The sequence below is a fragment of the Sorex araneus genome, chromosome 9, assembly GCF_027595985.1.
Source record: "Sorex araneus isolate mSorAra2 chromosome 9, mSorAra2.pri, whole genome shotgun sequence".
Lineage (NCBI taxonomy): Eukaryota > Metazoa > Chordata > Mammalia > Eulipotyphla > Soricidae > Sorex > Sorex araneus.
The window spans coordinates 27,963,930-27,979,363 of NC_073310.1; the positions used below are offsets into that span (position 1 = coordinate 27,963,930).

Here is a 15,434-nt window from a genome sequence, read left to right on the forward strand (position 1 = left end):
AGCGTTTCTTTAACTGATTATCTTAACCATCCTAGTGTGCTTTGGGGGGAACTAGGGGCTCTCAAGTGGTGTTTAGGGGTGATCCAGGAGCAGAGAGCCAGAAGCACAAAGCCAAAGCCAGGGCCTATGGCACCACTCCTGGTGACATTAAGTTAATTCAGCTAGCAGTTCAGAGCCTAGGGTCAGCGGATGTGACACCAGGAACTACCAGGGCCATCCCAGCTCATGGGGCTTCACGGACCATAGCCAGTGATGCTTGGGAGTCTATGGGCCTACAACTAGCAATGCTCCAAAGGCCCTGAGTGCTGGGGATCAAACCTGGGTCACGTGATCATGCCCTAATCCTTTTATTATTTCCCCAGCCTCATCTTGATGATTCTTAAGTATAGTTCTGTAATGCTAGATATATTCATATGCAATGAAAAATCAAACTTTCTTCATCTTGCAAAACGGAAACTTTATAGCACCAGAGATGTGGCTCAGTGTTAGAGCATTTGCTTTCCATGTATGAGGCCCTGGATTCAATTCCTGGCACCAGAGCTGCTGCCAGGTGTGGCACAAAAAAAGACAGAAGAAAGAAAGAGACAGAGACAGAGACAGAGACAGAGAAACAGAGGGAAACAGAGAAATGGGGTGGGGGAAGAGAGAGTGAAAGAGAAAGAAAAAGGAAGGGGAAAAAAGGAAGAAGGAAAGAAAGAAAGAAAGAAAGAAAGAAAGAAAGAAAGAAAGAAAGAAAGAAAGAAAGAAAGAAAGAAAGAAAGAAAGAAAGAAAAGAAGATGAGAGAGAGAGAGAGAGAGAAGAAAGAAAGAAAGAAAGAAAGAAAGAAAAGAAAGAAAGAAAGGAAAGAAAGAAAGAAAGAAAGAAAGAAAGAAGAAGAAAGAAAGAAAGAAAAGAGAGAGAGAGAAAGAAAGGAAGGAAGGAAGAAAGAAAGAAAGAAAGAAAGAAAGAAAGAAAGAAAGAAAGAAAGAAAGAAAGAAAGAAAGAAAGAAAGAAAGAAAGAGAGAGAGAGAGAGAGAGAGAGAAGGAAGAAGAAGAAAGAAAGAAAGAAAGAAAGAAAGAAAGAAAGAAAGAAAGAAGAAAGAAAGAAAGAAAGAAAGAAAGAAAGGAAGGAAGGAAGGAAGGAAGGAAGGAAGGAAGGAAGGAAGAAGAGAAAGAAAGAAAGAAAGAAAGAAAGAAGAAAGAAAGAAAGAAAGAAAGAAAGAAAGAAAGAAAGAAAGAAAGAAAGAAAGAGGAGGCTGGAGCGATAGCTCAGTGGGTAGGGCGTTTGCCTTGCACACAGCCGACCCAGGTTCGATTCCCAGCATCCCATATGGTTCCCTGAGCACCGCCAGGAGTAATTCCTGAGTGCAGAGCCAGGAGTAACCCTTGTGAATTGCCAGGTGTAACCCAAAAACAAAGAAAGAAAGAAAGAAAGAAAGAAAGAAAGAAAGAAAGAAAGAAAGAAAGAAAGAAAGAAAGAAAGAAAGAAAGAAAGAAAGAAAGAAAGAAAGAAAGAGAGAGAGGGAGGAAGGAAGGAAGGAAGGAAGGAAGGAAGGAAGGAAGGAAGGAAGGAAGGAAGGAAGGAAGGAAGGAAGGAAGGAAGGAAGGAAGGAAGGACAACTGAAACTTAGCCATATTAAACAATTAAACAACCCCTAATGTTACAGTTGCATCACATGTTCATGGCAGTTTTTTTGCCTCACATACTTAATAGTCGTCCATCATTTTATTTTTTTTCCTGGGTATCTTGTTTTATTAAATATTGAATTTGTATATTGCATTTGTTATTTCAATTATTTGGCTTTTAGTCCCATATAATTTGAAGTTGTGTTATAGATACATAATTATTTAGGATAATAATGACATATTTTGATGAAGTAATCACTTTCACTTATGAACTTTCCTACTTTGTCAGTGATAATATCTGTATGTATATACTTTTTTATTTTTTTTAATTTATTCTTTTATTGAATCACCATGTGAAGTTACAAAGCTTTCAGGTTTAAGTCCCAGTTATACAATGCTCGAACACCCATCCCTTCACCAGTGCACATATTCCACCACCAAGAATCACAGTATACCTCCCCCAACCTCCCTACCTCCCCAGTCCTCCACCCCATCTGTGTAACTGAAAAATTTCACTTTACTTTCACTTTACTTTGATTACATTCAATATTTCAACAAAAATAACCTCACTGGGGCTGGAGCGATAGCACAGCGGGTAGGGTGTTTGGCTTGCACGAGGCCGACCCCAGGTAGGGCGTTTGGCTTGCATGTGGCCAACCCGGGTTCGATTCCCAGCATCCCATATGGTCCCCTGAGCACCGCCAGGGGTAATTCCTGAGTGCAGAGCCAGGAGTAACCCCTGTGCATTGCCAGGTGTGACCCAAAAAGAAAAAAAAGAAAAAAAAAAACCTCACTATTATTATTTGGAGTTTGTCCCCCCTAAAGTTGGACCTGCTGAAAAGGAAGCATTTGATAATTTGTTTTCCATTGCTGAGAATGAAGAGCGGCCACACTAGCAGCCACACGGTTTTGGATTTCTGTATTTTAGTAACTAAGTCCAGAGAAATATCTGCCAGAAATTGCATCAATGCAAGCTTGTACCTCTCTTGCCAAAATGGGTATAGAAGGGACCTTCCTCAATATAGTCAAAGCCGTTTATCACAAGCCTACGGCAAGCATCATCCTCACTGGGGAAAACTAAGAGCCTTCCCTCTAAAAACAGGAAAGAGACAAGGATGCCCACTCTCTCCACTTCTGTTCAATATAGTACTGGAAGAACTTGCAATAGCAGTTAAACAAGGAAAATATATTAAGGGCATTCAGGTAGGAAAGAAGAAATCAAGCTCTCACTATTCACAGATGGTACGATACTATACTTAGAGAACCCTAAAACCTCTACCAAGCAACTCCTAGAAACAATAGACTCGTAAAGTTGCAGGCTATAAAATCAATACCCAAAAGTTCATGGTTTTCTTATATGCAAATAATGAGAGAAGAAATCGACATGATAAAAGCAATCCGTTCACAATTGTGCCTCAAAAAATCAAGTACCTTGGAATCAGCTTAACTAAGGAGGTAAAGGAAATGAAATGAAAACTACAAAACGTGTCTTGCATCATTTTAAAGAGCTCCTCAACAGCACAGTGGGTAGGGCGTTTGCCTTGCACATGACCGACCTGGGTTCGATTCCTCCGTCCCTCTTGTAGAACCCAGCAAGCTACCGAGGTATCCCACCCGAACAGCAGAGCCTGGCAAGCTACCCGTGGCATATTCGATATGCCAAAAACAGAAATAACAAGTCTCACAATGGAGACATCACTGGTGTCCACTAGAGCAAACTGATGACAGTGCTACAGTGCTACAGTATATCCAAAGAGATAGTAAGCATGTGAACCAGTAACTGGGGCTGGAGAGATAGATCTAGTGTGCATGCTTCGAATAGAAGGCTCTCTGACTCCCAGTATTCCTCTTTTTTTTTTTTTTTTTTGCTTTTTAGGTCACACCCGGCAATGCACAGGGGACCATATGGGATGCTGGGAATTGAACCCCAGTCGGCCGAGTGCAAGGCAAACGCCCTACCCGCTGTGCTATAGCTTCAGCCCGCCTCCAGTATCCCTCTTGAGCACTGCCAAGAGCAACCACAAGCAACAAGCTGGAAATAGCTCCTGAGCACCAACAGTGGCCCAAAAGAACCCCATAAAAAAACAATGGCTAAACTATCCACTAAACTTACCATTTTTAATGACAAAAAAACTGTATATAAAGAATAAAAACTAATGAATCAGTAAGTTTCTGTCTTTTTTGCACTTTCAAAAAAACACTAATACGGGCTGGAGCAATAGCACAGCGGGTAGGGCGTTTGCATTGCACACAGCCGACCCAGGTTTGATTCCCAGCATCCCATATGGTCCCCTGAGCACCGCCAGGGGTAGTTCCTGAGTACAGAGCCAGGAGTGACCCCTGTGCATTGCCGGGTGTGACCCAAAAAGAAAAAAAAAAAGAATGCAAAAAACACTAATATTCCCTAAAACCTAAAATCACTCCTTGACAAATACATTCCAGCCCCTTCTAAAACTGAAAATTGTGTTTTCCCTTACTGGTAATTCTAACCATACCTCATGTAACAATCATTCCACTCTTAATTTTATGTTTACCATATTGTCTTCTAATGGATTCTCTTACACATTTCCTGGTAAGGAAATATAGCAAAGCATCACACTTAAAAAAAAAAAAAAAAAAAAGGCGTGTGCGGGGGTGAAGGCTGGAGAGGTAGTATAAGGTTAAGGCAACTGTCATGCACAAGCTAAACCTTGTCAGTTCAATCCTTGGTTCAATCACCAAGGACTGACTTCCAGGAGTAACCCCAAACACAGAAACAGGAGAAAGCCCTGAGCATCATTGGGTGTGGCCCCAAAACCCACTCAAAAAAAAGAAAGAAAAAAGTGCAGGGTTAAGTATAACTATAAATACTCCATTAAAATGTAAATAATTAAGTTGACTTAAGGAAACCAAAAAGGAAAAAATAATAAAAGCACAGAAAATAGTTAACCACTAGTTTTATTGCTGAATTTTACAAAAGTAATTTATTCTTTTTTTTAATAAAAATTTTATTTTATTAAATCACCGTGTGGAAGATTACAATGCTTTCAGGCTTAGGTCTCAGTTATACAATGCTGAAACAACCATCCCTTCACCAGTGCCCATATACCACCACCAAAAAAAAAAAAAAAAACCCACACAGTACACCTCCCATCCCGCCCCCCCACCCCCTACCTTGTAACTGATAAGTTTCATTTTACATTCTGTTTACTTTGGTTACATTCAATATTTCAACACATACCTCACTATTGTTGTTAGGAGTACCCCACTAGATTCAGACCTACTGTGAAGACAAATAAGGCTGCGCAGCCGTAGTAGCGGCCGTGCGGTTTTACAAAAGTAATTTAGTACTGAGATGAAAGAGGAAACCTGCTTAAAATCAGTTAAAAAAAATAAAAATAAATTGTTCTATAAGGGTTAAGCAGCCAGATACTGTTCTAGAGCCTAAGAATAGAGCAGTAAACAATAATTCTCAGAAGCTTCCATTCTGAATAAACATAATGAATTAGAAAAATTAATAAATCCCATGTAATATGACACGAGCACAAGCAAATGGATGCAATGAAGATGGGAAAGATACAGGAAGACCCTCACCGAGGTGATGTTCAAAAATTGGTTAAACAGTTGAACCATGTGGAAAAATATATTACAGACAAAGGGACTCAGGTATAAATATCCTGGGGCTAGATATGACTGAGGAGGCCATACACAACAAATAGAAGAGTAGCGGAGATGAGACTATAGGTGAGGCAAGACTGGATTATACCAGTTCTTTGGGTGAATTTGTAAATCCCCCACCCAGTTCAATCCCCAACACTGCAAGACCCTCAGAGCACTACTGGGGTTTTCCTGAGCACTGCCACTATCCCCCCACCACCACCACCACACTTCTGTGTGATTCTGGTGGGCCCTTGCACCACTGTCCTGAGCAGCCCCCTCCAAAAGAGACTGACTTACTGAGTGAAATGGGTCATCATCACAGGATTTTTATTTTAGGAAGGGAGATATAAGTATAGATTCGTTTTAAGGAGTTAGAGGATTTTTTTAAAGGAGGGAATTATAAATATGTATTTTTTTTTTAAAGAATGACTAGATGTTGGGGCTGGAGTGATAGCACAGCAGGTAGGGCCTTTGCCTTGCGCGCGGCCGACCCGGGTTTGATTCCCAGCATCCCATATGGTCCCCTGAGCACGACCAGGGGTAATTCCTGAGTGCACAGCCAGGAGTGACCCCTGAGCATCGCTGGGTGTGACCCAAAAAAAGTTTAAAAAAAAAAGAATGACTAGATGTTGTGATGGAAACTGGTAAAGGTTAGTTAGGTGGCTACGAAATAGGGCAAGAGAAGGTGAGGTATTAGGAGATCGGAGAGATTTTGAAGGTGCCCGTTTGCAGGATCACCAGATAGGTTATAGGTATGGTGTCAGAGAGATGAGTCAAGGATTACCTAGCCCAAAGGCTCAGACCTAAGCAAATTATCTCAGTAACAACGATGACTGTAAGTACCAACACCAGAAAACAAAGATAGACAACTTGAATACTTTTTTTTAAATCCCAGAGGTACAAAAACCTAAAGCTGGGGCAAGTATCAAATAAATAAAGGGTCCATGGCTCTTATAAATGTCAGACCAAAAATAAAGAACTAAAGGTCTGGGGGCTGGAGCGATAGTACAGCGGGTAGGGCGTTTGCCTTGCACGCGGTCGACCCGGGTTCGATTCCCAGCATCCCATATGGTCCCCTGGGCACTGCCAGGAGTGATTCCTGAGTGCAGGGCCAGGAGTCAGCCCTGAGCATCGCGGAGTGTGACCCAAAAAGCAAAAAAAAAAAAAAAAAAAAGAACTAAAAGTCTAATGTCTATCTCGGACTCTGTCACTTTGGCATCTGCGACCCTTTCTTCCAGATGCGGCTGTCACTTCCCGGGAGATGCCACGCCTTCCTTTGGATCCGCCCACAACTCGGCGCCTAGTTGCTAATAAGCACTGCGTGCACTGATTGACAGGATTGCTTCTCCCTCCTCACAAATGTCAGAGGCTTCGGAAGGGCGGGGCTTTCTCTCTCAAGCCTGGGATGGACACAGACACACATTCATTCATTCTCATTCTCACCCTCCCCTCCCTCTGTCTTGTCCCAATTCTCTTTCCTGTTCTCTTTCCCGCCCTGTTTTTTCTCGCTCTCCTTCACTCTCCCCATCTCTCTCTGTTCTCTCTCTCTTCCCTTTCCCGCTGTCCCCCCCTCCCCCTCCCTCTTTCTGTCAGATCTCTCTCTCTCTCCCTCCCCCACACCCACGCCGCCGACCCTCCAGCCAACAACCAGCCCGCCAACACCCACACCCACCCACGCCCGACCCGCGCGTTCCGGGTTGGTTTTATGCTTCAGAGCAGACAATGTCCAACACTTCCAGGAAAGGGGGGAAAAAACCGTGAGAAAGCACTGCAAGGAGAGCACCGGCCAGGCGCCCAGCAGGCCCGCTCCGCCCCCCACCCCCCCAAGCCCGCCGAGACTCTCACCTGCCCGCGGCTGGCCCGCGCCGCTCCGCGCCAGGCTTCCGGTCGCGGCAGGAAGCACTTGCTCAGGAGAGCGGAAGTCCCGCCTCCAGAGCCTGGGCAACGGGTTTATTTCAGCGGCCTCGTCCACTTCGGTCGCGGTGGCTGGAAGGACGTGTTCAGTGTAGCAGCCCAACCCTTTTGTTGCACAGATGAGCCTCTCAGACCTGGAATGACAGAAGGCAGTGAATGAATACGTGATAACGTGTATTGATCACGAAAGAATTACTTGTCCTGTATGAAAATAAGTGCCCGGTATATCGAGACCCTTTAAGGATGCTTGTGTTGGTCACAAGAAATACATAAAGATGCTTCAAAAACTAACAAGTGAACTAAATCATAATGAAAGGAAATGCAATGATTTAGGAGACAGGTGGGACCGGTGTAGGGGGTAGGGATCTGCGGGGTGGGGTGGAGCGATGAAGAAGAAACATAGATGTGAAGGGTAGGGAGTCTGCCTTGAACGCAGTGGACACAGGTTCCCACCTCAGCATCCCAGATGCTACCCTGAGCCTGCCTGAAATGATTCCTGAGCACTACCGGGTGTGGTGCAAAAACAAAGAGAAGGAAAAGAAAACCCTAAGTGTGGCTTCTAAGTATCAGTTTTCTCATTCCTCCACCGAACAATGGAGAAATTTAATAACATTGCTGGAAGATATACTTCACAGGAATGTCAAAGTTAAGTAGAGAATCAATCCTACCTGGTGTGAATCCTTAAAATCTTTTGTTGGATGAGAAGGAGGACTTGTCTCGCAAGTGTGAGGCCCTGGGTTTGATCACAGCCACTGCATACAAACAAAACTGTTTTTATTGATTAGTAAAAGAACAAATGCCAAGAGACCATTTTCTCTAAACCAAACCTTCAGAAACTTGGTTGTTTGAAATCACATCAGTGAAAATGGAATTCCACTCCTGCCTGGCAGAGCTGAGTCATATGACTCACTTCAACCCTTTTCCAGTAACGATATAAAACTTCAAATAAATGGTTTTCAGATAGAACTTTCCACATTTATTTTAGCTTTTTACTTTCCAAGGATCCAAAATTTTTCAGACTGTTTCATAACTCAACTCTGAGACTGCTGCTTACCCTATACTGTACCAAAGACTGTACTTTCTTTCCCCTTCTTTTTGTTTTTGTTTCTGGGCCACACCTGGCAGTGCTAGAGTTCCCTGCTAATTATTGGGGATGAAGGGTTCCTTGTGGAAGTGCTCAGGGAAACATGCAGTTCTAAGGATCGAACCCAGGTCTCTTACAGGCAAAGTATATATACTCCAGTCATTTGAGTTATCTCCCTGTTCTTCCCTTTCTTTTCAATTTAGACATCTCCAGTGCTTCTGGGGTGTATGTATAGCGTTTGTTTCAGGAAAAGAAACAAAGCTGTGAATATTCTGAAAATAACATACGCTTGCAAAGGTCGTACAGTAGATGAAGAGGAAGAATGGAAGGATAAGAGGAATGCAGGACAGGATCACACAAGAACTCTGGGACTACTCTAAAACTGGCTTTCACTGGGCCAGAGAATGTATAGGGATTTAGGCATTTGCTTTGGATTGACCCTGATTTGGTTTCTTTTCCTTTTTTTTTTCTTTTTGGATCACACTCGGTGATACACAGGGATTACTCCTGGCTCTGCACTCAGGAATTACTCCTGGCAGTGCTCCAGGGACAGCAAGGGATGCTGGGAATCAAACCCAGGTCAGCTGCATGCAAGGCAAACTCCTTACATGCTGTGCTATCATTCCAGACCCCCCCCCCCAATTTGGTTTCTGTTGAACCTCGATATCATATACGGTCCCCTAAGCATTGCCAAGAGTGATCCCTGAGTGTAGAATCAGGGGTAGAGCCAGAAATTTTGAAGATAGGGTATATAGGATCTACTGATAGATTACATGTGTATTGAGAAAGATATGAGTTAAGGCTGACTCCAAAGGTTTTGGTCAAACACCACATCAGTGACAATGAATATAAGTAGTATTACTCTGCCAGTCGAAAATAAAAAATGGTCAATTTGTGAGACCTGGGGATATTTTTGTGTCAAGGTATCTGTCTTGCAAACTCAAACTCAAGGATGAGTTACATTGATGCACTGCATCATTTGTCCTGAACATGATCCCAGAGAAACTAATCATAGGAATCCCTGTCTTAACAACGAAGGGTTCGGGGCTGGTGCGATAGCACAGCGGGTAGGGCATTTGCCTTGCATGCGGCCGACCGGGTTCAAATCCCAGCATCCCATATGGTCCCCTGAGCACCGCCAGTAGTAATTCCTGAGTGAAGAGCCAGGAGTTACCCCTGTGCATCACCGGGTGTAACCCAAAAAGCAAACAAAAACAAAAACAACGAAGGGTTCATTCAGTATGTCATAGTCTAGTGATTGCAAGCACCACAATTAAAGAGAGTAATCCCTTGAAGCACCACAATTGATTGTGTGAACTCCATTGTCAGGTGTGCTACCCCTATCAAACATATGTGTAAACAGCACAACTAAGTGTGTGATGCCACTCAATGTGAGCACAGTTTTAAAAAGGAGAGAAAAAAAATGTAATTGTTTGTTTGGGGAGGTCACACCAATATGCTCAGGGCTTACCCCTGACTCTGCTCAAGGATCACTCCCAGCAGAGCTCAAGAGACCATATGCAATGCTGTGGATCAAAAACAGGTTGGTTGATACAAGGCAAGTGTATGCAGTGCCTTAACCCACTATATTATCTATACAACTTCAAAGGTTTATTTTCTTTTTCAGTAAAGCAAGATAGTTTTCTTCCCCTCAATAATGTCATTTAGGGCTGTAGCAATAGCACAGCGAGTAGGGCGTTTGCCTTGCACGTGGCCGACCCAGGTTCGATTCCCAGCATCCCATATGGTCCCCTGACCACTGCCAGGGGTTATTCCTGAGTGCAGAGCCAGGAGTAACCCCTGTGCATCTCCAGGTGTGACCCCCCAAAAAAATAAAGCAAAAAAAATTTAATGCCATATATATTTACAGATATTTAGATTCTGGATGTGAAACAATGAATGGCCTATAGACTTTATTAATACATCCCCATATATCAATTATGATTAATGGAACTCCGCTCTAATGGAGCTTATTTGAATGTGTTGGCCAGTGGGGTAGCAAATTCAGAAGCAAGATAGTTTTTATTAAATAAAACTTATTTAGCTATATGTGGGATGATGAAGTCAGAGTGATAGTACAATGGGTAGGCACTTACCCTGCACATGGCCAACCAGGGTTCAGTCCTCAGCACCTCATATGATCCCTGAGCACTGATAGGAGTGATCCCTGAGTGCTGAGTCAGGACTAAACCCTGAGCACTGGTGAGTATGGCAAACAAACAAACAAAAGTGAGAAAGGAAAAGAGAGAGAAAATTGTGTGCTCATGAGAAAATACTGGTTTCTCCAGAGCGGGAAAAGCTTGCAAAGAGGTATAATGGCAAGTATGTGAAATACAAGTTCAAGGAATAACACAGACTCAAAGAGCAATCAGGTTTATTTTTATTATTATTTTTCCCTACGGGTCTCCCAAGAAGTGCTTAGGGGTCTAGGAAACACTCCCCTGGTACTCAGCTTGCTATGGAGTCTGAGATTTACTATTCGGGTCTAGCCATGTGGTACTACTCAGCTGCAGTGCTATGGGTTCCCAAGGTCACAACTGGAGGTGCTCAGTCCAGGGGTTCTTTTTCATTTGTATGTTTTGCAGGGAGCAGCAGGTGAAATGGGGAACTTTGGAAACATGAACAATTTGGGGGGAGGGATTACACCTGGCTGGGCAGAGAGTTTATTCCTGGATCTGAGCTTAGGGATATCCTGTCGGTTCTCAGAGAACCATGTTGGGTGCCGGAGATTGAACCTGGCTCATCATGTGCAAGGCAAGCATCTAGCTACTGTACTATGTCTCCAGTCCCAGCTATGAATAATTTTGCATTAGATTTCAGGGAGTTAATTAATTATTTGAAATCCTGGGGACTTCAAACATCAAACAAACAAAAAATCAAGTCCACTAATGGGCCTCAAAGGAACCCATAGAATTATGGTTAAGAACCTATCCCCTGGGAGCCAGAGAGAAATAATACAGCAGATAGGAGGTTTGCCTTGCACACAGCCAACTGGGGTTGGATATCCAGTATCCCATTTGGTCCCCTCAAGCACTATCAGGAGTAATTCCTGCGTGCAGAGGCAGAAGTAACCTCTGAGCATATCTGTGTGTGACCCAAAAAAAGCGAAAACAAAACAAAACAAAAGAACCACCGCCTATTCTTTCATTGAGATAGACTCTTTCAGTTTCCTTTCTGGGTTACTCCCTCCCCCCCTTGCTTACTGCTCTGGTGCTACATATTCTCTTGGTAACTGCATTTACTTTCTTGGTTTTTCATTTATTTATTTATTGGGAATGTTGGGGGCCACACACAGTGGTGCTCACGGGATATTACTGATTGTGTTCTCAAGAGTCCCTCCTGGTAGTGCTTGGGGACTGTTTTGTGGTATCAGGAGATACCTGGGATCAATCACATGCAAAAAAAGCACCTTACCTACTGTACTATCACTTCAACCCTGCTTTCTTGGCTTTTTAAAAAATCAAAGCCGTGATATGCCTATTTAAGTAAAGAAGCTTTTTGGAAGAAGATCAAGGCCAGAGAGCTAATAAATATGGTCAAGAGTTTGCCTTGAATGCACCTGACCCAGATTCAATCCCTAGCACTTTATATGGCACCACAACCCCCACCAGGAGTGATCTCTGAGCACAAAGTCAGAAATAAGCCCTGAGCACAGATGGGTGTGGCCCCAAGACAGAAAACAGCAACCAAAAGGTGAAGATAAGTTAGGCCAACCTGAATTAGAGAGATTTATTTATTTATTTATTTACTTATTTATTTATTTTGCTTTTTGGGTCACACCCGATGATGCACAGGGGTCACTCCTAGCTCTGCACTCAGGAATTACCCCTGGCAGTGCTCAGGGTACCATATGGCATGCTGGGAATCGAACTCGGTTTGGCCACAGGCAAGGCAAATGCCCTACCCGCTGTGCTATAGCTCCAGCCCCCTGAATTAGAGAGATTTATTTGATTTCATAGTGCCTAACTGGTGGGCATGATAGAAATTAAGGCAATGACCATTTCTCCATAAGAACATTTAGTAAAGGATTAATAAAAAGAAAAAAATCATCCCTTTTTACTGAGTTATCTTTTAAGAATATAGAATTTCTGAACATTGATAAATATTTTTAACTTATCAGGCTGGAGCAATAGCACAGAGGGTAGGGCGTTTGCCTTGCACATGGCCAACACGGGTTCGATTCCCAGCATCCCATCCCCCAAGCATCACCAGGAGTGATTCCTGAGTGCAGAGCCAGGAGTAACCCCTGAGCATTGCTGGTTGTAACCCCAAAACCAATATATATATATATATATGTATGTATATATACATATATATATATATTTTTTAACTTACCTATTAAAAGAAAAAAGGAAATCAAGAGTTAATTGTTACAACAATCATTTTACAATCTTCTTTCAGATCTCTCTTCTTCTGAACTCCTCTGGGAGAGCACAGTGACAGATGCTTATCAGGCCATGTTCCCTTGAGCCTTCTTGTACTGTTTTCCATTGTTTCGTTGTTTTGTTGTTTTGGGCCCACACCCTGCCATCCTCAGGGCTTACTCCTGGCTGTGTGCTTAGGGGTCACTTCTGGCGTGGCTCAGGAGATCCTCTGTGGTACCAGCGAGCAAACCAGAATTGGCCACTGGCAAGGCTAGAGCCTTACCTTTGTACTATTTCTTTGGCCTGAGTCATCTTTTATTTAAAAAAAATAATTACTTTTTATTTAGGCATTATCAAACATTAATATTAATGTTTCAGATATAGGATGTTGCTATTCCACATGGGTCATCAGAGTATTAGCATCCCTCCCCTGCTTGTAGATAACCTCATGTTCCCACCACTGAGCAATGTCAGTCCTATGGGCAGCCTCTCAAGGGCTGTTACAATTGGCCGTCATTTATTCCCAGAGTATGTCTTTGTATTCCACACATAAGACCATTCCTCAAGGTTTTTTTTTCCTTTATGTTTCTGTTTCTGTATTTTTTAAATCACAACTTGTGATGCCCAGGGTCTACTCCCAGTTCAGAACTCCTGGTCTCTCCTGGCAGTACACGGAGGAACATGGAATTAGGGTATATGGTATGCAAAACAGACATTCCAACCCCTTGAGAGTTCTCTCAAACCCTCTCCTCAGGCCTTAGTATGAGCTTGTAACACTGTCTGAACTTTTCTTTGGGGCATGCTAGTTGTAGGATTAATTATATGCGTCAATTTGGAGCACAACATCCAGGTATTTGGTCAAATATGAGTCTAGATGTTGCTGTCATGGTATGTTTAAGATGAGATTAGCAAGCAAATTGCTCCAAAAATTTTAAAGTTCTCAGCTACTAAAAGATGTTTCCACATTCTCCATATTATTTTGATATTTTAGTTCTTTGTATAATTTCTTCTTAGCAGTCTCTCAAAAAGACAAACACATCTACTCAGTTTAGCATCTTGAAAATAGAGGATATTTTTCCTCCATCTCTTTTCAGCACCAGGAGAAAATTTCATTGTAATCAGCAGTAGGGTCTCCTACCTGCTGATAGCTACACCAACTTCTGGCTATTTAGGATATGCCTGAATAGTCCAGAAAGACAGTACAGGAGTTAGGTTCCCCAGGGATGCTATGAGTAACCCCTGAGCACACAGAGTCAGGATTAAGTCTTCAGCACAGTAGGGTGGGGTCCATGTTCCAACCCTCCCCCCACCACAAAAAAGATATGGTCTTATCTGTAGCTACTATTATAATTTGTAGTGCCAGGGATTGAACATGGGTTGGTTGCATATAAGGCAAGTCATCAGCCCTTTTTCCATACATATTTATTTATCAAGGAATTATATAATTTCCATTCCCTTTTTTGTTTGATAATCGGGGGGGGGGGTTGCGTATACCAAATTGTGGTGCTCATACACAGGCTAAACAGGGTCACTGTGGTGCTAACACACTGGTTTGCAAAGGGTGGTATTCCAGACCTAATTTTCATACATCTTTTGGTTCTGAAGCTTGAAAAAGCGATTGCATTTTTGTTGTAATGCCCACACAGCCAGGTACGTGCTGAGACTGCTGAAACTCTTCTGTGTCTCTGGAATCTCAGACGGCAGAGCTGCAGGAACTATCCTGGCACTTGTGGTTGGCACTTAGGAAGTAAACCCATGACCTCATTTTTTTAAAATTTATTTTATTGAATCACCATGTGGAAAGTTACAAAGTTCTCAGGTTTATGTCTCAGTTATACAATGCTCAAACACCCGTCCCTTCACCAGTGCCCATATTCCACCATCAAAAACCCCAGTATACTTCCCACCCCCACCGCCCCACCCCCACCTGCGTAACTGATAAATTTCACTTTTCTCTTTACCTTGATTACATTCCATATTTCAACACAAAACTCACTATTGTTGTTGGAGTTTCAACACAGACTCACTATTTTTTTTTTTTTTTTTTTTTGCTTTTTGGGTCACACCCAGCGATGCTCAGGGGTTACTCCTGGCTTTGCACTCAGGAATTACTCCTGGCGGTGCTTGGGGGACCATATGGGATGCCGGGGATCGAACCCGGGTCGGCCGAGTGCAAGGCAAACGCCTTACCCGCTGTGCTATCGCTCCGGCCCCAGACTCACTATTTTTGTTGGAATTTATCCCCCAAGAATACAGCCCTGTTGACAAGGAAATATTTGATAATGAGTTTTCCACTGATGAGAATTAAGAGATTAAAAAGTTGCGTGGCCGCAGTAGTGGCCACGTGGCTTACAATTTCTGTATTTTAATAATTAAGTCCAGGGAGATTTAAGTTGGAAATTGAATCATTTCCCTTCCTGGAGCAGCATGGAGCAAAAGCTTAGTTCACAGTCTGCATACATGGTTGCAAGCACTCGCTGGAACCCCAAGTCATATAGCTGGCTCTGGCTCCTGCTTGTTCGGCATCCATGCGGCTGTGCAAAGGCATGCCCACCCGGGTCGAATCTCAGCCGGAGGCCGAGCTCTGGCCTGGCCTGAGACTGCCCAGTTGTCCCGTTGTTTCAAGTTCAAAGCACATTTTTTTTTTTCCGCGCCACAGAGTTCATACCTGCTCAAAGGACCCATAAAATGACATGACCTCATTTTGTAAGGCAGGTATCTTATGCCATTGAACAGTCCTGCTAGGTCCAAAAGGAGTATAATTGAAGACTGTCCCCAAAGTAAACACACAACTCAGCAATTTCACTCCTCGATATATACTTGTTCA

General features: G+C 43.0%; 1 protein-coding gene across 2 annotated transcripts in view; it reads right to left on the bottom strand.

Annotated features, from left to right (window-relative positions):
• Positions 1-7,199, bottom strand: part of TBCE (tubulin folding cofactor E) — a 64,333-nt gene extending 57,134 nt beyond the window's left edge. For both annotated transcript variants that reach the window (XM_055146714.1, XM_055146713.1), the window contains exon 1: positions 7,091-7,199. The gene's annotated coding sequence lies outside the window, so the exon portion shown is untranslated. The remainder of the gene's footprint in view (positions 1-7,090) is intronic.
• Positions 7,200-15,434: the final 8,235 nt, after the last annotated feature.